The sequence below is a fragment of the Vombatus ursinus genome, unplaced genomic scaffold, assembly GCF_900497805.2.
Source record: "Vombatus ursinus unplaced genomic scaffold, bare-nosed wombat genome assembly UNPS02014945.1, whole genome shotgun sequence".
Taxonomy (NCBI): domain Eukaryota; kingdom Metazoa; phylum Chordata; class Mammalia; order Diprotodontia; family Vombatidae; genus Vombatus; species Vombatus ursinus.
In genome coordinates, this window is record NW_020954723.1 from 15,361,739 (window position 1) to 15,387,845 (window position 26,107).

Here is a 26,107-nt window from a genome sequence, read left to right on the forward strand (position 1 = left end):
TATAGTCATCCAATCTGGTCTATTTTGAAAAGGAGTAAAGGGGAAGGGAGATCCAAAGTATTTGCTAACAATTTTTTATCTCAAAATGTGTTCTATTATCTAACAGTTGCAGTGATTCCTTTAGTCAGTTAGTCAGTCAACAAGCACTTCTCAATATGCTAGACTCTGTGCCAAGAGCTGGGAATACAAATGTAAACAAGAAGAAAAAAAATGGTCCCAGACTTCAAGGAGCTTACAATTTAGATAGCATAGATGGCTCTGTAAATTACATTACTATTATTTGAAAAGCAACTAAAATGATAAATTTCTACCAAGATGATTTTAAGTCTCAAATTATGACATGTTTTAAGTCCAGAAAAAAATGTAAAAATGTAATGTAAAAAAATGTAAAATGTTCCAAAAAAAGAACTTACAATTCTAATGGGGAAAGACATAACATAACATAAACAAAACATAACTATGTGGCCTAGGTGGCACAGTGGATAGAGTGCTGGGTCTTCCTGAGTTCAAATCTGGTCTCAGACACTTACTAGCTGTGTGACCCTAGACAAGTCAGTTACCTCTGTTTGCCTCAGTTTCCCCATCTATAAAATGAGCTGGAAACATAAATGGCAAACCACTCTAGTATCCTTGCAAGAAAACTCTATAAAGAGTCAGATGTGACTGAAAAGTGACTCAACAACAACAATGTACAGTCTAGTAAGAAACGCGGTCAGATGGCTGGCCTGGATTCCCACCTTAAATGGAGGTTCTGAGAGGAACCATTCAATCAGAGAGAAGCACTACAGGGACAGAGGGTACTTCCAAGGGCAGAATTCAATGGCTGAAGTGATCTTTTAAGATGAAAAACTTCTGGGAGATGCTTAAGTAGTCTGGAGTGTAGACTGGTGAGAAATATAGCAACTTAGGCCCATTTTCTTGCATTCTAGCTTCCATAGCCATTGAGTCTTCATATCACGAGTCTTAACCTGGGGCCCAAGAACTATATACATATATACACACACATAAACTACACACATACACATACACATACATAAATAATCATAAAAATGCATCTACACATTCACAATACACACACATATATATACATCATATATGCACATGTGTGTTCTGATATTGAAAATATATTTTCAATATAATTCATTTCCTTTGTAATCTTATGTATCTTATGCATTTAAAAACATTATTCTGAAAAAGGGTCATGGGTTTCAATAGACTGCCAAAGGGTTATATGATACAAAAAAAGTTTAAGAACCCTTATTCCATATGATAAGACCACATATACTTAACATGTCACCCCAAAATCCCAGCCACTTCAAGAACAACCCCAGGAGTTGAGTAGAAATTAGCATTCTATTAAAACATCAAAAGAAACCACATTTTTTCTGGACTTAAAGCATGTCATACTTTAAGACTTAAAATCATCTTAGCAGAAATTTATCATTTTAGTTGCTTTTCAAATAATAGTAATGTAATTTACAGAGCCATCTATGCTATCTCAGTGCACATTAGCACTTGGGATCAGTAGTGTTTATTTGTGTAGTGTAAGGCACATTGCACTTCATGAAAAACTGGTCCCTCCATGTAATTTTCTGTATCCCCTTTCTTATAATAAATAAGAAGATAAGCAAGAAATAACCCCAGATGATGCATTTACATATTAATAGATAAAGTTATTTAAATAAGATAACCTGGACTTCATTTTGTTTTGTAGGGAATCCAGTACTAAAGATATTGTATGCTTAAACTGTGTTCCCTATGAGATATTAAACAATTTTATGTAAAAGACATCACTTTGTAAACATGTATTGGTGACATTATTCATCTACTAAGAAGTAGGAGTTATAAAAAAAAGTCATAGTCAGCTATGACTACATAAAATAACAGCAAAAGTTTAATAATATTAATCCATAAACCATTTTATGGAATGATTGCCTTTTTCACTCACATTAAGTCACATTCAAAAGAGTTCTCTCTGACTCAGTTTCACTGATACCAGCAGAACTAAGTTTCCCACAATTCTAAATGAAAATAACTAAACTGCAGGGAGAGATAGGTTATTTTACTCTCTTTATGACAGATGATTCTAGATGAATAGTCAAGTCATTTCAAGAAGCCTCTTTTTCCTTGAATACCAGAAAGTCATATTACCTTGAGAACACCAATTTTAATAAAATCCACCCTCTTTTTCTTTAGAAGTAGTTTGACTTTAAAATTCTCTGCTCTCACTTAGTGAAAATTTTCCATGAGTGCATAGGAGATATGGAAACCACTGAACTGTTGGGGAATCTATACTGCAGATTATTAAAATAAAACATGTTAGAGCCAATTAACAATCCTTTTTATATGCCATCCCTTCCTCAGATCATAGGACTTTGAGCATTAAAAGACTTCAGAGATCATCTAATCTAACTACCTTACTTTACACAGGAGGAAACAGAAACAAAAGAAAGTTAACTTACTTATCTAAGCTTACATAGCAAGGATAAAGAAGTTTAGACCAAATGGAACCCATCTATTGGGAGCAAAATCTACTCTAAATAAGATAGTCTATTTTTTTTCTTTTTGTTTTTGTTTTCCCCCTTAACACAGAATAAGATTATCCCCAAGACTTAATTGGTCCAAGAGACTAAGGCTTGATGTTACTTCTCAATCACAACGCACAAAAGCAAGTGGACATAGAATGGAGGTTTTCTTAGACTTCTAAATACCACACTACCATGGCAAAAATATGGCACATGCATCTCAACAGATTTTCTGAGGACAGGGATGGAAAGAAGGCTTTCAGTTTTAAAGGACAACTATCTTTTGCTTTCACCAGAGAACAGTAAACTATAACTCTTTTTTAGTGGGACTTCCAGTGAGGGGTGGGTGAGGGACGTGAACTTTAGCAGACTTTACCCTGGCAAAAAATGCCAACTATTCACGCATGCTTGCTAGAACACATATACTAACCTAGAAAAAGTCTCTGGTTACCTCTTCTACTTTATGTCTTCCTCTGAGTATTAGGTGAGCAAATAGTGGGAAGTAAAAGAATAAGCATTTATTAAACACCTACTGTACACCAGCTACTAAGCTAACACTCATACAAATACTATCTCATTTGATCCTCACAACAACCCTTGGAGGTAGGTGTTATTATAATCCCCATTTTACAGATGAGGAAACTAAGACAGACAGACATTAAACGACTTGGCCAAGGTCACACAGCTAGTAAGTATCTGACACTGGATTTGAATTCGGGTCTTCTGATTCCAAGCCCAGTGGTCTTTTGCGCCACCAGCTGCCTTTGTCCAAGCACAAGGAGACAGAGACAGTGCTCAGTCTGACACAGGACTTCAATAGAATGTGCAGCATCACAGATTCCAGTAATAATGGAGTGGGTAACACAGAGAAACTCATCACAGCCCTTTGCTTACTATAATCCATAACTGGTATGCCTACTGCACTGCTGCCAGTACATTACTCAGTGTAATGTGGTCATCTTCATAATTGCCCTCTATCCAAGGACCAATAGGTAGAATTGTTGAGAGGTGACTTGCTTTTGAGGACTAAAGGTTGTAACTATTGGGAGGTACTTTGTTTTTAACAATACAGGGGAGAGAAAATATCTCTGCATGACTACCTAGCCCCAGAAGAAAGAAGAAATCCCTCAGTAGGGGCCTCTAAAGCAATAAAAATTTGGGACTGCCTCACCTTTGCCCATTAGACTACCAGGGGAAGAGAGGTCTTGACCAGGGACAACAGAGTAGATGGTGGTACAGATTATGAGTATTGATCCTGGAACTATGACAACTTACATGCAAGAAGGTAATGACTTCTTAGCCACCTTACTGCATATGGCTCTAATCCACAATGAGGACTGGTATCTATGCCAGAAATATCATCTGCCCTATGGCCCTGACTCTCCTGGTGCTCCAGCCCATCTTCAATATATTTATTGAGATCTAAATGTGGACAGATCATTAGAATCCAAGACTCTGAATCTTTCTGAAAGGGGAAAGTGAAGCCTGGGATTTCTGGTATTCTTTCCATTCCAAATCCAATCACTCCTTGGGGGAGGGGGGAACAACATAATATTGATTGTTATTCTTTTTGCTAAATCTCCAACCTGGTTTTTTCTTTTCCTCCTCCAGTGCTACCTTTGCCAATCTCCTTACATCCTGATCTGGAAGGTTATCTAATAATGACCCTAAGATCTTTTAAATTATAGAAGATCCTCTAGAAGACCTTTATGATTTTAGTACTCAAGAATGGGATGTTATAGGAGTGATGTATGATCCACATAATCTAGGCTAGTTTTTCCTTAAGAAGTGATAAAACCATTCTAGAGACTTGATAGGTCCAGGGAACTAAGGAGCAAACCATTGACATAGCTTCCTGATTGCCTAAGTAAAAAACCAGCAAAAGCCAGCATATGTAGAGTTGGAGGGGAGGTAGAGGGGTTCCTCAGGCTTGACTCATACTTCTTATTCAAGTTATAGTGAGCTGAATCAATATGATATTTTGATTCTCCACAACCTCTGACTTCTAATACTCCCTACACTTCACAAACCTACTGCTCTGAAGTTGTCAAATGTTTCTGTAGCAGCTCCTATGGGCAGGTCATTACCTTATACTTTCATAAAACTAAGAGTCGAAAGAGTCCACAAAGACCATCTAGCCCTACATCTTCAATTTGCAGAGAAAGAAACTAAAGCCCAGAGGCAAAATGTCTTGCTTGCCCAAGGCCAAACTGAGGACAAACAGCACAGCTGGATTCAAACCCTGGCCTCCCATAACCAAATAGAGTACTGTTTCTGCTACAACATACGGCCAGAAGTAGAGTAAGGAAAGGAATAAGCACTTATAGAATACCTAAGTGTATTGAAGAAGGAAATGGCAAACCACTCCAGTATCTTTGCCAAGAAAATCCCGAACAGTATCAAAAAGAGTCAGACACAACTGAGAACTAACTAAACAACAACAAAAAATTACGTGTATCCTAAGTACTTTTAACAAATGTCTCATTTGATCCTCACAATAACCCTAAGATGGTAGGTACCATTAGTATCAACATTTTAAAATTAAGGAAATTGACTTGCCCAGGGTCACATAGCTAGTTTGTGTCTGAACTTGCCTCTGTTGAATATTTGAATGCATGTTTTCATGAAAGTCTTATCTCAATGTAATAAAGTTATCACCTAAGGTTTTTTTTTAAATGGTAGGTACTATAATTACCTTCATTTTACAGTTAAGGAAACTGAAGCAAATAGGTAAAGTGTCTAAGGCTAGATTTGAACTCCAGCTTTCCTGACTTGCAGGCCCAGCAGTTTTATCACTGTAGCACCAGCTACCTGGTTAAAAAAACAACAACAAAAACAAAAACAAAAACAGAAGAAGTTCTTAGAGCAAAGAGACATTGTTGGAAATCAATGGCTGATTGCTTTAAAAATGGCAACCATTTCCTTATGTTTTGGTCTAAGAAGAGTTAGGCCCATGAATAACTTTACAAGATCTTAACCAGCAATTATGTATATTCCTTAGCAGTCATAAGACATACATACATACATACATACATACATACATACATATATGTAAAAACTTCACACTTGCAAAAACAATAGACCTTCTTATTGAAAAGCACTGCTTTGACATAATTAAGGCAGTTTCATTAGCACCTGCTATCATGGAGGATGCAAGTCTGAAGAATTTTCTGAATAAGTGGTTATTCTTCTGAAAGTTACCATCCTCCTGCCTGTTCCTTTACTAATTCATTGATTCAAAAAATGTTATACAAAGCATTATTCTAGACTTGGAGGGGCACCCAAAGAGGAGCAAGAAATAAACTCTGACTTAATATGAACAAGAATAGGAAATAGACTCTGACATAAAGGACCTTATGGAAAGAGAAGCTAATCTAATAGGTGAGGTAATGCACATGGACAATCATTGTAATAATGATAGTAATACCTAATAGGGTATACTAATTAATCAACAAGTACTTATTAGGTGCCTACTATATGCCAGAGTCTGTGGTACATTCCTGAGATACAAAGAAATTCAAAAAACAGCCTCTGATCTTAAAGAGCTCAAAGTCTAATACGGGAGACAATAAGCTATGTTGTACAACATATGTACAAACAAGATATGCATAAGATAAACTAAAGATAATTAACAGAGGGAAGGCACTGATATTGAGGGAGATTGGAAAAAAGCTTTTTGTAGAAGCTTAACTGGGACTTGAAGGAAGATAGGGAGGGCAGGAGATAGAGATGATAAGTGCATAAAAGAGGCATTCAGTGTTATGAAAGTTCAGAGGAGAAAATGAAAGATAATTTTCAGCTAGATAAATCTGGGAAGCATTACAAGTCCCAAGATTTTCTACCCTTCAATTTCAACCTTTTCACAGGATTTTCCAAATGTTTGGTTTTGTGAAATCCAAGATTGCCCAAAATCTCTGTAGTTTCCTCAGGAGGGAATTTTGTAATGTCAACTACAAGGATTCCAGAAGATTGTTAAAGAAGGAAGATCTTCCCCTGAGCCTTTCGTATTGGATCTGAGAATGAATTCTCTTTGAATGTAAATAAACAAAATAAACAAAAACTGAGGGATTTCATTGAAGGAGTAAGTGTGTGGCCATTGAAAGCATCCCATGAGACAAGGTGGCCTTTGAGAAAGTGGGAGCTGCATATTCAAATGGTCAAGATCTATGAGGTGATGGATGGAATATGCAGAAAAACAATAAAGTTTATGAACTTGAGGTGTTAGGGGAAAAGAAGAGTGGAAAAAGAAGGAAAAGTTGTCCCAGTCCAAGACCTTGTAGGGGACTTTCTGGGATACAAAAAGGATAATAGACACTTCAGCAAAATGGAAAATGTATTCAGACATACTGTTCCCAGAGCTACTGAGTTTGTTTCCTTTGACCTCTAGGTGCATGCTGATCTTCTATCCATATACAAGCAAGAAAAAGATGTGAATATAATTTACTAAACTTGTATCCCACATGGCAGTTTCAGAGTTTTAAGGCTGATCAAGTCTGATGAAGATATCAACAGCCATTCTTCTGCATAATGAAAATCAACTCTTACTTCTCAGGAAATCTTGTACACTCTAGTTCTGCTAAAGCCTCAACGTATGACCTTGAAAGCAAACATTTATACTTCTTTCATTTCTGAATTTCTAATATAGGGCTCACAAAATATCTTAAGCAGCAACCCTAAGGGCTGGATGGATTCTTTTATTAATATTTACAAGGCATTTTTAAGGAGGTGAACACTAGTTGTTTGTATTGGTATAAATACAGAATTAATAAAAATAGGGAATTTCCCCAGGTCTGCAGGTTCAGGTCTCCTAAGTACATTCAGATATTAAATTTTAAAACTGCCTTACATATACTTTTTTTTGAAAATACATCCAAAACAGCCTAAGGAATACAATTAGAACAACTCATGGATTCATGATCTCAAGAACATTTGACCATGCTTAGTCTATAATGAGAGGTAGCTGATGCAAGAAGCAAAACCTAGGGGAAATTGTTAACAATACAGTGCTTTCTCTGAATTCAGGATTATGAGTTCTATTTATCTAAACAAAGTTAATGATGAATTCAGAATAAAATATCAATATCACTACAGAAGGAGGATAGGCATTTAAATTGGATGGGTATTGAATTTATTATTTACTATGACTGCCTATGTCTTTCTTTCAATTCCCAATGTTACCATCCTAATTCAGATCCACTTTATTCCTTTCCTATTGCAAAAGCGTCCTAACCAGTTTCTCCACCTATGTCTCCTCTCTACAATCCATCCTTCACACTGCAAAAGATAAATCTTCCCAAATATGGTTATAATCATGTCACTTTCATGGGCTCTAATGAAGAAAGTATAAACTCCTTAATACAGTTCTCAAAGCTCTCAATATCCTGGCCCCATCCTATCTTTCTAGTCTTATCTAGTCACTTTTATCTTCACTATACTTGAGCCAAATCAGACTACTTTATATTCCCCAAACACGGTCTTCCATTTTCTACCTTTGGGCTTTCAGTTTTACTGTTTGCTCGGCCTAGAATTCTCTTCCCTCCCTTCCTACCTATGGAAATCATTTTTGTTTGTTGCTGTTCAGTTGTTTCAGTCATGTTCAACTCTTTGTGATCTCATTTGGGGTTTCCTTGGCAAAGGTATTGTAGTGGTTTACCATTTCCTTTTCCAGCTCATTTACAGATGAGGAAACTGGAGCAAATAGGGTTAACTGATTTATCCAGAGTCACAGAGCTAGTAAGTTTCTGAGGCCAGATTTGAACTTAGATCTTCAGTACTCCAAGCCCAATACTTTATCTACTGTGCCACCTAGTTATTGTCCTTTAAGACCTAGTTAAAATATCACATCCTCCATGACATATCCTTTGATTGTCTCAATCAGGAATCGTGTCTTCCTTCCTCTGAGTTTCCCATACCACTTTGTATCTCTTAATGCACATATATTATGGTATAACGGAAAGAACACAAGGCCAAATCACGAAAAATCTGGGTTCAAATTCCATCTCAGATGCTAGCTACGTGATTTAATCTCTCTAAGCTTTAATTTGCTTATATTTTAAATGATAACAATAATACTGTTGTACTGCTAACCCAACAGTTATCTGTTGATTATCTTATAAGCACCTCTAACTCATCGTAGACAAAACAGTTTGCCATCTTTTCCTCCTAGACCTGTCCTTTCTCCAAACTTCCTGTTCATATCAAGGATACCATCATCTTCCCAAGTCACTTAGATTTGTAACCTGAGTCATCCTTGATGTTTCACTCTCCTCTTTCATACTCTCCTCATCCAATAAATTGCTATCTTGCCTTCTTTTTGATTTATGATTCAACATTTGCTCATTTAATTCTTAAAAAGATAATAAAGTCTGGAACTATGCCCTCCAAAACTGCCAAACTGTGTGTGCCTCAATCCAGTGGTAAAACGAGTAGGCCTATTCCCCCAAGATATCATAGAAAGAGGAAAAGGGACCCAAGTGTATAAAAATATTCATATCAGCTCTTTTCCTAATAGCCAGAAACTAGAAAAAAGGGGTGCCCACATTTTGGAGAACTGCTAAACAAAATATGATATATAAATATAATGGAATATTACTCTGCCATAAAAAATTATAAAATGGACAGTTTCAGAGAAAACACCAGCTCTTTTCCTAATAGCCAAAAACTGGAAACTAAAGGGGTGCTCAGATTTTGAAGAACTCTTAAACAAATTGTGGTATGTAAATATAATGGGATATTTATATATGATGGAATATTTACAGTGGGAAGATATAAAATGGACACTTTCAGAGGAAACTGAGAACAGATAAAGAGTGAACTGGGCAGAACCAAGAGAAAAATTTTACAATAATATGATAAATAAAAACAACCTTGAAAGATTTTAGAACCCTGATTATTTTAAGGATAAAACACATGTCCAGAGCACTGAATATGAAACACATCACCTAACTCCTGCCGCAGAGGTAATGCATTTAAAATGTAGAACAAGATACATTTTTGGACACAGCTAATGTGGGGATTTTTTTTTTCTGAACAGTACATATTTGTTAATAGGTTTATTTTTTTAATTGATCAGTTGATGGGCAGAGGGTGGGAAAGAGAACATGCTTATGACAATAAATACATCTTTACAGGAACAAAACATGTAATCAGGTTCATAGTAAGTCAAATCATTCACACAGAAGTTTAGGCAGACAATCCCCAAAGTTCACAGAAAAGGGTTCATTCAAACAATGGATCTAATCTAGAAAGGAGACATAGAGCTTTCTGGTCAGAGTCAACAAACCCATTCCATGCTATCCCATAGATAAGACTTCAGGACAATACACCTTTATAGGCTCCACGTGTCTTTGTCACATTGACTTTTGCACCCTTACCTATGCAAAGCCTGAATACAAATCAACTTTTTTTTAAATTAATCATAATATCTTGATAAATGTAGTAGTAGTATCCAATGTAGTAATAGCTCTCATTGACATAGAACTGTCCAGTTTACAAAGTGTTTTTCTCACAACAACCCAGTAAGGCTTATAGCTAAGGTTTGCAAGCACTTCTATACCAGTCATCTCATTTGAGCCTCACAACGACCCTGCAAGGTAGGTGCCATTATTTATGGCCATTTCACAGATTAAGCAACTAAGGCTGAGAAAGATTAAATGACTTTGTTCAGGATCATCCAGCTAATATCTAAGGCAAGATTTGAAATCGGGTCTTCCTGACACCAAGTCCATTAATCTCTTGCCATCTAGAGTTTTCAGTGAAAGCATTCTTACCTCTATTTTAAAGCTGAGGAAACTGAGAGTCAGAAAGATTAAGTAATTAGGCCATAGTCACACAACTATTCAATCATAGAACAGATTCTATGCTCCTTATTTGTTCCACTCTATCATGATGACTATCATAAACAGAAGATAATTTTTTTTTAATGTTTAGACGTACGTAACAAATATGTACTGCTCAGAAAAACAAATCCCTGCATTAGCTGTGTCCAAAAATGTATCTTATTTTGCATTTTAAGTGCATTACCTCTCTGGCAGGAGTTAGGTGATGTGTTTCATATTCAGTGCTCTGGACAGCGCTTTATCCTTGAAATGATTACTTGTTAATTACTAATTACGTTTCCTTTATTATGGCGCCTAAATCAGCCAAGATGGTTCCTTCAGAAGCACACAACTTACAATACAGGTAGTATCCCTTGAATTAGTGTCTGTGTTTACTGCTGTCCTGCTAAGCTTGATTCAGCCATTCATTTACTCACAGAATGAAATGAAGTAGGCCAAAGTTTTCCAGAAGTCACAGCATAAGTTCTACCGAAAGCTGGTTAGCTCCTGTTCACCTAACTGAGCTGCTCTTCTCCAGTCTGAGAAATAACAGCAGATTTCTTTTGTCCTTTTTATCAGTCTGCAGGCTTCAACAAAATAGGACTGTAAGATGTGGTCATTCCCTGGACTTCTTTTTGTCTATCCAATCAGAAGAAATTCTGAGCCACAAAGAATTTGATATTTGCATTTTGAAAGAGGATGCCTGGGGAAAACCTTGATTATGACAAAGGAATTTATTCCCAAGGGTCATGATTCAGCTACGAGTTAGGAAGAGATTTTTTTTTTTTTTGCTCAAGGGGAGAATGCCCTTCAAATACAGTCACCCATAAAAGATAGAAATAATTTTCTCACAAAAGCATTCTCATATTCTAAATTGTGGAAAGAATGTCGATCCTAGAATCACAATATCTAAGTTCAACATCCTGCTGTGACACTTGCTAGCTGCATGAACATGGATAAATCATTTAACCTCTGAACTTCAGTTTCCCCATCTGCAAAATGGAGCAAATACTTTCATTACCTGATTGCTATGAAAAAGTGCTTTGTAAACCCTAAAACACTATGTAAATGTGATGGAGTAATTTAACCACTTAGTTTAGAGTAGTTGAAAATGATTCTTTTTTTAAAAATGATAAAGCAAGGAGAATAACAGCTGCCCCTAAAATCCACTTTTATTTGCCGAGCAAACATTATCACCTATACCTAGGCCTGACCCAGTCACAATAGGCAGGTATTTTCTTGTTTAATTTCAATACACCTAAATTAAATACACCTCTGTTTGTTCAAAAAGATCTGTCAATTTGTTCTATCCTGATGCCTAGAGAAATCACATTACTCAGTCATTGAAGGCCCTCTTATTTAAAAAAAAAATCAAATATTGTGTGGGATGAGAATCCATTAGTTGTCCATTAACAGTATCATTTAAGAGAGACAATCTGGTATAATAAAGAGCTGTCCTTCATGTCAGGAAGATAGTGGTCTCACCTCTGACACATACTAGCTATTGTGAACATGGGCAAGTCACTTAATCTCTCCATACCTCTAAGACTGCTATAACTTATAGGTGAGCTGCTATTCTGCCTTAATAGAAAGATTTCCCACACTGGGATTTCCCTGCAACAATGAAATCATGGGATCCAGATTTCCTCTCCCCTCCAAAAAAAAAAAAAAACCTGCCCAAATCAGTTTATCACAGTAATACTAATAAGGCCTTACCTGCTACAAAGAAATATAAGACAGGCAATCTTGATAGGGTAGTAGATAGGGAAAGGGCCAGAGATTGTGTACTGATTGAGATCAATAGATGGGACATGAGAACATCAGATAACTGCTAAGGACAGGGTACTCAAAGCAGAGAGAAAGGGAGATGGTAAGTCCAAGTGTCAGATAGGTATAGAGAAAAGAGGCTGCAAAGACAAATCTCTTTCACAGTTTTGTTTTAGGAAACACTAGTATCATTAGATGATAGATTTAAATAATATATAGTGGAGTAAGTTGTTTCAAGAATTCTATGATCACTTCAGTAGAATTACAAAATGTCAGAGCTGACAGCATGGAGCTTAAAGAACATCCTTTTCTCTATTCATGAGGGAACTGATGTTCCTCATAAGGTTCTGATGAGGTTAAGTGACTTATCCAAGATCATTCTGACAGTTAATAACAAAAGCAAAACTCACATTGATTTCAATCCAGTCCATTTTCTTCTATTCTGTCTTGTCTCCTCACCATTGGTAAGAGTGTCCATAGGGAAACAATACAGCTGAACATATTCATCTCCATTATTAGTAGGGGCATTCCATTTATAGCCATGGTGCTTTATTCAACAATATAGTTTGGGGCTCATTGACTTATTTAGTTGGCACACTGGGCTTCTGATATTTTTTTTTCCATAATGCAGAGGAGAAAATGAGGTTCACAGATATCAAGTTACTTGCCCAAGGTCACACAGCTAGTAAGTTCCAGGATACCTATCTATGATCAGGAGACACAAAATGATTTTAAAAGTAATATTTAGAATATGGCAGGAAAAAGCATCAAAAGTAAATACTTAGGAATCAGGAGACATCTGGATTTGAATCCAGGCATGGCTACTAGCTAGCTATATGTCCTTGGGCAAATTGCTTAGTTGTGGCCTTCAGTTTCCTCATTTGTAAAATGAGTGGGTAAAATGCATTTCAGGTGTGGGGGACAGCCAGCTATTAAATCATCTTCAAGTTCTATGATTTAATTACAATTAGGTTTTAGATTTCTATTTCCCATTTAACTACCACAACTGTCATCATCCAGTCAAAGAGAGAAAAGTTGACCACAGACAGAGATTATGGGACATATTCCTTGGCCCCTAGAAAAAGAAACTGGAGACTTCAAGGCTAAAGAAGCCAGGGCAGAATGAGAGCAGGCTCCCCTTGCCCAGGACTGCCTTTGAGTCCACTGCTCCTGCTCCACAAGTAATAAACTAGGCATGGTAAGACAGAATTAAAGTTCTAAGCCACTGATAGGACTCTGTAAGAAAAAACATTAGCTGCATATCCATCTGCATTGGGTCCCAAGTTCATGTACTGTGTCATGAAAAGGAGCTGATATAGATTAACAGGACCCAGCACAGAGTAACACTTAATTAATGCTATCATTATGCTATCACCTACCTACCATTTAACACTTATCTATCATCTATGTATTTATCTATCATCTATCTGCTATATCTATCATCTACTAATCTACCATCTATCTACCATCAATCTGTTGTATTTATTATCTATCATCAATCATCTTTCTATCCATCTATCATCTATCTACTATATCTATCGTCTATATCTACCTATCTATCCATCTATCTATCATGTACCCATCTATCATCTATCAACTACCATGTATGCATTTATCTGTCATCCACCTTCTATCAATCTATTATCTATCTCCCTACCATCTATGTACTGCCCTATCTATTATCTAGTATTTACCTATCTATCATCTACCTATCTATCCATCCATCTATCCTCTACATATCTATTCAGAACTCGAATTCTTCATTTAATGACAAATGTTATTGGATGTCATGAATTGAACAGCAGCTGGGAACTATGTTGCATTTCCTCTGTCTCTTCACAAGAGAAGTAGGCAGAGGGGGATAAAAACTATGTCTTCCATAGGATTCCTGGCTTTGAACAATTCCCATATACTTTATTTTTGTTTTGCCAGGCAATCGAGGTTAAGTGTCTCACCCAGGGTTACACAGCTAGTAAGTGTCAAGTGTCTGAAGCTAGATTTGAACTCAGGTCCTCCTAACTCCAGGGCCAGTACTCTATCCACTGCACCACTTCCCTACCCCATTCCTCATATTCTTTATTTTGGTGGTTCCATCTAAGAGAAACTTGAGGTGAGCAACCATGAAATAGCTGTATGAAACTGGGCAAATTGTAGTTTCTATAGCCTCAGCTTCCTCCTCTGTACAATGGGGATAGTAATAATATAATAACTAACAGTGTTGGTGTGAATATAGAATGAGAAAATGTATATAAAGTTCTTTGTAAGTTTTAAAGTCTTTTAAAAGGATGTGTTAGTAAAACTTTAACAACTGGTCTCTGGAAGGTGAAAATATAATCTGTATTATTACCATTTTCTCTATCACTTTCTTAAGTCTATACAAGCAACAGAACAACAACAACAAAAAAATCAAGCCCTGATTTGTGGTATTTGCTAATTCCCAAGATGTAAATGCTCACACTGAAAATTTAACAATTGGCTCTTCTAGTTTCAACTTGATCTAGTACACCCTTGCTGCTTTATAAATATCAGTTATTATTTCCTCTTACAATACCTAGAAGAATGCTGGGCACGTAGTAGCACTCATTCATTCACTTAGTCAAGCATTTGCTATGCATTTACTATGTGCCTTACTTTGGGCTAAACACAGGAGGCACGCAGACAAAAATGAATAGTCCCTGTCCTCACAGAGCTTACATTCTATTAGGTCAGTCAGTCAATAAACATTTATTAAGTATCTACTATATTCCAGGCACTGTGCTAAGTACTGAGGAAGCAAAAAGAAGCAAAAGACAGTCCCTGTCCTCAAGAAGCTCACAATCTAATGGAGGAGACAACAAGCAAGCAACTATGAACAAACAAGTTATATGTAGGATAAATAGGTAGTAATTAAGAAAGGGAAATGCACTAGAATTAAGAGGGATAGGGAAAGACTTCCAGTCCATGAAGAGATTTTGTTTGGGATTTAAAGGAAGCCAAAGAGGCCAATAGGTGGAGATGACAATGGAAAGCGTTCTAGGCATGGGGGATAGCCAGAGATGATGCCAAAAACAGAGAGAAGGAAGGTCTTAGGGGAAAACAACATGAGGGTCCATAAGTAAATGCAAAATAAATACAAAGTAACTTTTAAGGATGTCAATAGGAGGGGTGGAGGGGGTAAAGATAAGCTTCATATTGGAGGTGGCACTTGAGCTGAGTCTAGAAAAAAGCTAGAGATTCTATAATGCAGACATGAGAAAGCAATGCTTTGCATGCAGAGTGGGCAGCCTGCACAAAGGCAGATTGAATGGTTAGTATAAAGAACAGTAAGTAGGCCAGTCTGCCGGGAGAGTAAAATATAATCAACTTGAAAAGGGACCAACTTACCAAGAACTTTAAGTGCCAAAACAGTTGAATTTGTATTTTACCCTAGAGGCACTTGGAAGCCACTGGAACTTTTTAATCAGGGTTCTGATATGTCCAGTGAGATCATCCAGGTTTCAGCTGAGCAATGTTCTCTAATGCAGAGTGGAAATCTGCAGGAAAGAGGTAGTTGTCCTAATCTGATTGCCCAGAGTTGACCTGGAAACAGTGGTAGCAAGCCCGGTTTGTTTGTTTTTCTTTAATGTCCATTGAAGTCAATCTCCTCCTCCAAATTTCCAAAAGTTGATTTCAAATACTTTCTTTATAGTCTTTTTTCCCCTCTCTCTTATTGAGAGGTCTTATTTGCAATGGGATTTAAAGCACTAGTGGTTCAGACCAGTCCTCATAGACATGGTTCTGAAACACAAAAAGGAATATTCTCTAGGCTTCATGAATAAATGGTGGCACGTGGTCTTCAACAGAAATCACCTCTTATCTGAAATTTTAAAATTTGGAAGACTAATGGAAACTTCAGAATTCATAATCATATTCATAATTCTCCTCATGCAGAATCAAAGTCATCTTCCACAGATACAACAGCACATTCTCCTTTGGGAAGAACAATCTGGAAGCTATGAGGAAGATAAATTGGAGAGAAGAGGTTAGAGCTAAAGCGAACAATTATGAAGACAATACAATGGTCCAAGTGGGTGATCTAAACAAGAATGATGGTTATTTAAGTGAAGGGGACAGATGTGAGAGATATTGTAAAGGTTGAATTGATAAGAATTGGCAACTGATTGGATATGGACAGGGAGAGAGAGGGGTGTGTGAAAGATAACCACAATGTTGCAAACCTGGGTGACTGGAAGGATGATGGCGACCTAACAGAAATAGAAAAATTAAGAAAAATGAGAGCATTGGGGAAGAAAAATAATGAACTCTGTTTGGGGCATGTTGAATGGACATCTAGGTAGAAATATCCAATAGGCAAAGGTGGTCATCACCAAAATGGAGGATTAGGGCTCAGAATTATAGGATCACACATCTTGAACCAGAAGGGATCTCTGAGGTCATCTGCTCACTCATTTTACATTTGAGGAAACTGAAACCTAGAGACTTGCCCTAGGTAGTGTCCTAGGCACATAGGTAGGTAGTGCCAGAAGTGTGATTTGAACCCAAATCCTCTGACTCAAGGCAATGGCCTTTCCACTGTATAATATAGCCTCCTCTTTCCAAGAAGAGTCACTAAAACTAATTACAGATCTTACAGTCATCTGAATAGAGATGAAAATTGAATCCCAGAGAGCCAATGAGATCACTGAGAGAAAAAGTATACAGAGAGAAGATCGAAGATAAAGTAAAGCCAAGGGTGAGTTGTAGCCAGCTAGAACTACCTCTTGAGAATCAATCATTTTCAGTGTAAGCATTTGTACCTCAAAAATCAGCAAAGAAAGTACTAACAATGGAGATTAAACTTAAAATACATCATGCTTACATTATTTTTTCAGAGACAGTTGTTAAACATTTACTAACACACACGGATAAAGGTTCTTATATGAAACTACCCCATGACATCCACAAATATTATTAAAATAATTTTTTAAGATCTTCATTTCCTAATTCTGGAACCCTTTTGTTTTGAGAAAGTCTAGAACTTAAAATAGCAGCCATTCATGTGGAAACAAGATCATTAGATTACGCTTTGGGGAAGATAAAAGTATAACAATAAACACCACAACCTGGGCCCAAGGGGTTTGAGGCCTGTTCCCTCTCTTTCCCCATTTGGTCCCTCTGTTCCAGACTCAGGGAAGCATGCAGTGACTAGGTTCAGTCGTAGGGAAGTACCACCTTATAATGAGAGAAATTGTGCTCTTTTCTCTCATTCTTTGTCTCTTTATACCACCAACCTAGAGTCGTAGGGAAAGCTACCTAAAGCATAGGTTTGGCTTATATCTAGCTTCTCCCCAAAGAAGGTAGTAGAAAGGTACTCAATTTATGGAGACGACCAGGTATAGCACAGCTATTATATTAAAGAAATGCTTAACACAAAAAACCCACACTCATACATTAGCAAATAAATAATAACATAAATTACTATTATACTCTCTCAAGAGATTGATACCTAGAACATCAATATGTGATGTGGCTTTGGGGCTGAAGAATATAAATTAATATTTCCCCTTGGTTCTGGATTTACCAAATAATTCCCTACAGGTTCCTGTTCTGGAAAGCCTGGCCAGGGCTTGAGATTCTTTCCCTACCAGTGTTCATTCTTTTCAATGCAGAAACTCAGCCTGTTGCCAGTCAACTCTGACCCAGCAACCTAAGATCTCTGAACTTCTCACATATATGGGCTTGCAATTCCAAAGCTATTTCAAGATTACTATTTGATCACCTATACTCAGACAAGAAATAAAACAAAAGTAGCAACCACAGACCCTAGGCCCAAGTTCAGACTTGTCTGAACTTACACATGAGCTTGAGATACCATGTGTTTAGAGTTTGAAATTTTCCTGGGGTGGGGAAAATTTTATAACCCTGACTCCCAGTTTTCCAACCTCTCTAAGGAGAGGCTGGAAGACTCCTACTATATTTGGCAGATGGGAAGAGAAAAAAGCAAAGGGCAGAATTACTCCCTTCTAAAGGTCTACAAAGTCAACATCATCTCCTGTTAAGTAACCAGTAAAGGAATTGTTTAACCAAAGCACCCAATTCCTTCCACATTGAGCTATTTTCTTGGAAGTAGACAGTATGCAGGACCTATAATTGAACCTCTGCTACACAATGACTACTTTATATTTTTTTTTCCTACTTTATTTTCTGGAAGGATTAAAAGCAAGGAAAGAAAAATGCCAAATAAGTAACAAAGGTAAGAGGAAAAATATTTTATTGCATATCATACTGAAGTGATTTCCAAAGGACCTGACTTCATAGTCAGAAAACTACATCTCACTAACCAAGCCATTGGCCCACTGTGGATACTGCAACAAAGTTCTACCCTCTTCTATACAAGAACCTGGACCACCTTATTCATTCAAAAATTCTCATTATATTGTGAGGTAGTCCACTTGAAGGGTTAAGAGCTACCTGGGAGAACAGCACTATTGTCCTAATTCTCCCACATACACACCCATTTCAGGTTGGGTCTTTGTCTCATGACCTCCATAAAACAATAAATGGTTACTGTCTAAAGATTATAAAATTACCTTTAACAGAATTACAAGGAAACACTCCAAATTACAAGACAGAAATTTAAAGCACATGGAGATATGGTTTGGGGTTTTTATAATGCAATGTTTAACATCCTGCTTAACTATGGCTGCTGCCATAGGGTATTTTCTGTGCCTATTATCTGAGCACAGGGACTTTGCATTCTCAGAGCCTAGCCCAATGCACAGTAGCTATCAAGTACTTAATAAATGCTTGTTGATTGATTGATTAAGCATTAGACATGGATCAGACAGCCTTTGTGTTACAATGCCTAGAGTAGAGTATGGTAAGAACTGTAACTCTCAATATCACAACACAGCCTAATTAGGGGGACTGAGATCAGACAGAACATTCTGATGCCTTGCATAATTGGCTTGTCACTTAGTAGCATGGGCCATTTTTGCTCTCTATGGTAAAACCTATGCTAAGGAAATTTCTTCATTGTCGTCCAATATGTCTGTCTGGGGTCTGTTTGAAAGTCCACAGTGTAGAATGATTCTGAGAGTGGCCATAAACTCTTGAAGCCAGAGAAGGACAGGCAGTCTTTGTGGAGGACAGCAGAATCTTCTGCTTAATAGCTACTCAGGGTACTATCATTAGAGTTTAACCAGAAATTCTGTAGCGGAATTGCTGCACTTTATAACAGAACACAAACAAAGGCCCTGTTGTTACACCCGGTGGTAAAGAAGGTTAAAGTTTTGCTTTTCCCCTGCAACAAACTCAGTCCCTGGAAAGGAGAGGCCTTCCTTCAGAAATGCCTTTAGAAAACATGTCATCCAGTTCCTTTTCACAATGCAAATTTTTCAGTGTCTAACTATGCTTACTTTCACTGACTCTTGGACATTGCTGCATGGAAGATATAATTATGCTCATTAGAATACACAAGATATAAAGCCAGCTGCAGAAGACTCTCCTTCAAGACTTTCCAAAAAAGAAAAAAAACTAATTATATCACAGAAGAGAAAAACATGGTAATTAAAATGACCATTATGTAGCAGTCCTTCCTATAATTATTATTATTCATTTTGGCAACTTGTAGGTTGGGAATTTGAATTTTATTTTTCAAGTAATAAATGTTAGAAAAGCAAAGTATTTACTCAACTGTTGATGGGGGGGAAGGTGGAATTTTTTCTATCATTTTATTTGTTCATTTCTCCACCTTTGGAATGCTTTATATCCAGCCCCACCCCACCCCTATTCCTAATAATTTCTTTGGTAGCCTTCCTTTCCATCCTTCTCATGGGAAAATTACTGTTCCCACTCTATACTGCCCACAGTTTTTTTTTTCTTTCTTTCTTTCTTTCTTTCTTTTTTTTGTACAATTCAGATTGTTAACAAAATTTTTGCTCAACACAATTTCTTTCTCCCTCCTTGAGTTCAGTTAAACTGGTCTTCTTGCTATTTCTCACTCATGACACCTAATCTTCCTTCTTTGTCCAGGCTATTTCTAAGGCCTAGAATGTAGATATACTCCTTCACCCCACTTTATAGAATGAATCCTTAGCTTATAATATATCAAGGCTCATCTCAAACACTACATTCCATATAAGGATTTTTCTGATCCTTCATTGACTCTTTCCATACACACACACACACACACACACACACATATATGAATATGTATATAATGTACATGTCTGTATATATTCATATATATGTATATGTACATATGCATTGTATATATGCATATGTGTGTATAAATGTGTCATACTTATTTTACATATATATGTAAACAGTCTTATGTATATATGTGTATATATATATATATATGTATATATTATGCATGTTTTATCCCCATAAAGAATGTTAACTCCTTGAGGGAAAGAATTGTTGGGAGGGTTTTGTATGCCCATTACTTGCACATAGTAAATATTTAATAAATTTTTGCAAAACTTTGAAAGATTTGGAATTCTGATCAATACAATGACCAACCACAATTCCAGAGGACTGATGAGGAAACATGCAGCCTACCTCTTAAGGAAGACATGATAGGACTCAGAGTGCAAATTGAAATCTTTTTCTTTTTTAAAATGTGGCCAATTCAGAAATTTGTTTTGCTTGAGTATACATGTTGTAACAGGAGTTTTCTTTTTCTTGCTTTCTCAATGGGACAGGGAGAAGAAAGTGAAGGGAGATCTGCAAACAAAATAAAATTGAATTTGAAATAACATTTTAAATAGACAAAAAATGAAATAAATGCTTTTTGATTTCTTGCTTCCCAGTTCAATAAATTCATTCATATCTTCACCACAAGAAGTGATCTTCTCTTCCCTATGAGTAAAGGATTTTTAAAAGTACATGAGCACTTTCAAATTACAATAGTCATTTCTCTAGTAATTCACTAATTATAGATTATTGCCCAAATTACTGGGTTGAAACTGATGACTAGCCTATTAAAACAAGGGTCAAAGAAGACACAATATAACATCAGAAACAAAATATATTACAAGAAGTTGGTAGAAAAAAGCATTTTTGAATACTTCAAGATTCATTTCCATAGGCACTCCCTCCACCATCACAGAACGGTTTACATATATAAACAGATATGGCCATAAAAGATCATCAAAAATATTCACAAGACAGTTTCCAGAAGAGGAGCCAAGATGGTGGAATAGAGAAAGCCCTAGAGAAAATAACACCTTAAAAATAGAATTGGTCAAATGGAAAAAGTACAAAATTTCACTGATGAAAATGATTGCTTAAAAAGCAGAATCAGTCAAATGGAAAAAGAGGTACAAAAATCTCACTGACGGAAAGAACTCCTTAAAAAGCAGAATGAAACAAATAGAAGTTAATGACTCCATGACACAAAGAAAAACTAATTCAAAAGAATGAAAAAATAGAAGAAAATAAGAAATATTTCATCAGAAAAAACAACTGATATGGGAAATAGATGTAGGAGAGAAAAAACTTAAAGTACTGAACTGTCTCTAAACCATGATTTAAAAAAAGAGCCTAGACACCATATTTAAAGAAATTATAAAGGAAACCTACCCCAATATCCTAGAAGCAGAGGGTAAAGTAGAAACTGAAAAAAATCCACCAATTATCTCCTGAAAGAGATACTAAAATGAAAATTCACAGGAATATTATAGTCAAATTCCAGGGCTCTTCTGTCAAACAGAAAATACCTCAAGAAGCTAGAAAGAAACCATTCAAATTTCAAGGAGACGCAGTCAGGATCACACAAGATTTAGCAACTATCACATCAAAGAATCAAAGGGCTTGTAATATCATATTCTAGAAGGAAAAAGCTAAGATTACAACGAAGAGTAACCTATTCAGGAAAAATAACTATAATCCTTCAGGGAAAAATGGATGTTTAATGAAATAGAGGACTTTCAAGCATTCTTGATGACAAGACCAGAGATGAATAGAAAATTTTATTTTCAAAACAAAAAGACTCAAGAGAAGCACAAAAGGTAAACATGAAAGAGAAATCAAAGGACTCAATAAGGTTAAACTGTTTATATTCCTATATGGGAAAATAATATGTGCAACTGCTAAGAACTTTATCATAATTAACACAGCTAGAAGAACTCTACATAGACAGAGGGTACAGGTCTGAGTTGATTATGGTGGGAAGATCTAAAAAAAGGATGAATGAGAAAGAGGAATGCACTGTGAGGAGGGAGAAGGGAGAAGTACAATAGGATATTTTTTCTCACTTAAAAGAAGCATACTACAAAGAGTTTTCAATATATAGAGAAAAATGCAGGAGGCAAGCAATGCTTGAACCTAACTCTCAATTGAATTGGTTCAAAGAGGGAAGAATGTGTGTGTGTGTGTGCGCGCACATAAGTGCATGCAAATACGTGTATATATGTCCAACAGTCAGTTGGGTATAGATATCTATCTTACCCAAGAGGGAAATAGGAGTGTAAAAGGATAAGAAAAAAGGGCACAGTGATAAAAGGGAAGACAGATTGAAGGAGGCAGTGATCAGAAGCAGAACAGACTTTTGAGAATGGACAGGATACAAATAAAGGATAAACAGAAGAAAATAGGATGGAGGGAAATACAAGTTGGAATCATTAATGTTAATATGAATGGGATGAATTCACCCATAAAAACAGAAGCAGAGGGCAGAACGGATTATAAACCACAATCCATTATTATTTGTTTATTAGAAACACACATGAAACAGAAACACACACACAGAGTTACAATAAAAATCTGGAGTAGAATGCTTCAATTAAAGTAAAAAAAAGTCAGGGATAGCAATCATGATCTCAGACAAAGCAAAAATAAAGATAGACCTAACTAAAGGAGGGAAGCAAGGGAATCGCATCTTGCTAAAAGGTCATAGACAATGAAGTAATATCAGTACTAAACATATATGCACCAAATGTATAGCATCCAAATTCTTTAAGGAAAAGCTTAATGAGTTACAAGAGGAAAGAGAATAGAATTAAACTAGTGGGGAATCTTAACACTCCCCCTTCAGAGTGAGATAAATCTAAACATAAAGTAAATAGAAAAGAAATTAAGGAAATAAAATTCTAAAAAAAAAGTTATACATGATAGAACTCTCAGGAAAACTGAATGGGAATAGATGGCATCATCACAAAAATTGATCATATATTAAGGAATAAACACCTCACAACAAAATGAAGAAAAGCCAAAATATTAAATGCACCCTTTTCAAATCATAATGCTATAAAAATTACATTCAATAAAGGATGTTGGAAATGTAGATTTCAAATTAATTGGAAATTAAATAATCTAATACTAATGAGTAAGTGGGTAAAAGAACAAATCATAGACACAATCAATAATTTTGTTAAAAATAATAATGAGACAATATACCAAAATCTGTTGTATGCAGTCAAAGAAGTACTTAGGAAAAAATGTATATCTCCAAATGTGTACATCAATAAAAGAAAGAAAGAACAGATCAATGAATTGAGTATTCAACTTAAAAAAATACTAGAAAAAGAACACATTAAAAATGCCTAAAAATAGAAATCATGAAAATCAAAAGAGAGATTTTAAAAATTGAAAATAAAAAAACCATTGAATTAATAATAATAAATAAAACTAACAGGTGAAAAAACAATAAAATAGACAAAGGATTAATTTGATTTTTAAAAAAGAAAAAAGAAATTTAAATTACCATTATCAAAAAATAAAAGAATGATCACACCACAAATTAATATAAAGTTAAATCAATTATTAGAAGCTATTTTGCTCAATTATATGCCAGTAAAACCAACAGTCTAAGTGAAGTGGATGAATATTTACCAAAAAAAATCACAGATATTAATAGAGGAGAAAATAGAGTACTTCAATAACCCTATACTGGAAAAAGAAATTGAACAACCCATCAATGAGTTCTATAAGAAAAAAATCCCCAGAACCAAAATGATTAACAAGTGAATTCTACTAAACATTTAAAGAATAATTAATCTCATTACTATATGAACTATTTGAAAACATAGATAAAGAAAGAGTTCTACCAAATCCTTTTTATGATAAAGATATTATTTTGATACCTAAATCAAGGTGAGCACAAATAGAGGGAAAAAAAACTTTAGGCCAGTTTTCCTAATAACTATTGATGCAAAAATTTTAAATACATTACTAGAAAGGAAATTACAGCAATGTGTCACAAAGATCATACAGTATGACCAGATGGGATTTCTACCAGGAATGCAGAGCTGGTTTAATGTAAGAAAAATTAACAGAATAATTAACCTTATTAATAACAAAAACAACAAAAATCAAATAATTATCTCAATAGATGCAGGAAAAATTTTTGACAAAACACTACAGCCATTCCTGTTTAAAACACTCAAAATCATGGGAATAAAAGGTGCCTTTCTTAAAACTGATAAGTAGTATCTATCTAAATCCAAGAATGTTATATGTGGTTGGGATAAACTAGAAGCCTTCCTAATAAAATCAGGGATGAAGCAAGGATGTTCATTATCACCACTATTATTCAATACTGTATTAGAAATACTAGCTATAGCAGTAAGACAGGAAAAAAAAATTGAAGGAATAAAAATAAGCAATAAGCAAATAAAGCTATCACTCTTTGCAGATGATACGCTGGTATAATTATAAGACCTTAGAGAACTAGCTAAAAAACTGTAAAACAATTAATCACCTTAGCAAAGTTGCAAACCCACATAAAGCATCATTTGTATATATTACCAATAAAACCCCATAGGAAGAGTTTGAAAGGGCAATTCCATTTAAAGTGATCCCAGACATTATAAAATACTTGTGATTCTACATGACAGGACAAAACCAGGGACTATAGGATCACAATCACAAAATATTTTAATTATGAATTAGATAATTAATAATTGCTCATGGCTAGGCCAAGCCAATATAATAAAAATGGCAATTCTACTTAAGCTAGCTTACTTATTCAGTGCCATTTTAGTCAAACTAACAAACAATTATTGTACAGAGCTAGAAAAAATAATAACAAAAATCACTGGAAGAATAAAATTTCAAAAATACCAAGGGAATCAATGAAAAAATGTGAAGGAAGACAGCTTAGCAGTACCATATTTCAAACTATATTACACAGTGGTAATCATTAAAACAATCTAGCACTGGGTAAGAATAGAGTGATAGAACAATGAAATAAATTAGGCACACAATAGGCAGTAATAAATGACCATAGTAATTTAGTATTTGATAAACCCTAAGATTCAAGTTTTGGGTTCAAGAACTCACCATTTGACAAAAATTACCAGGAAAACTGGAAAGCAGTTTGATGATCTCACAACATATGCAAAAATAAGGTCAAGACTGGTTCATGATTGAGACATAAAGGGTGATATCATATATAAATTAGGGGACCATGGAAAATGTTGACTGTCATATCTACAGATAAGAGAAGAATTTATGACCAAATAAGAGATAAGGAGGATTGCAGGAAGTAAAATGGATAATTTTGATTATGTGAAATTAAAAAGGTTTTACACAAAAGAACCAATACAGCCAAAATTAGAAGGAAAGTGCGAAACTGGAAGAAGGGAAATTTATACCAAGTTTCGCTGACAAAGGCCTCATTTCTCAAATATAAACAGAACTTAGCCAAATGTATAAAAATAAGACCTATTCCCCAATTGATAAGTACCACGTTTCACTGCATAATCATCACAGATTTTGTGCCAAGGTTTTTGCAAAAAAGTAGGGTGCAATCATTATGTGAAGCTTTTTAAAAGTTCCAGTATTACTTAAAAATCATTTATCACTAAATTGTCTTTGGTGCAAGATTAGGATGCATGGAATACTCATGAATATATGTTAATATGCTAACAATGCATTCTAGAGAATTCTAGGCTCACAGCTCACAACGAGCAAGAGATAAACTTGTATCCATATGCCACTGGTAAATACATTGCTGTTCTGTTTACCTTTTAAGTGCCATGACAAAAAGACTTATACCATGCGAGAGTTATGCAATGAGTTATTACCAATTTT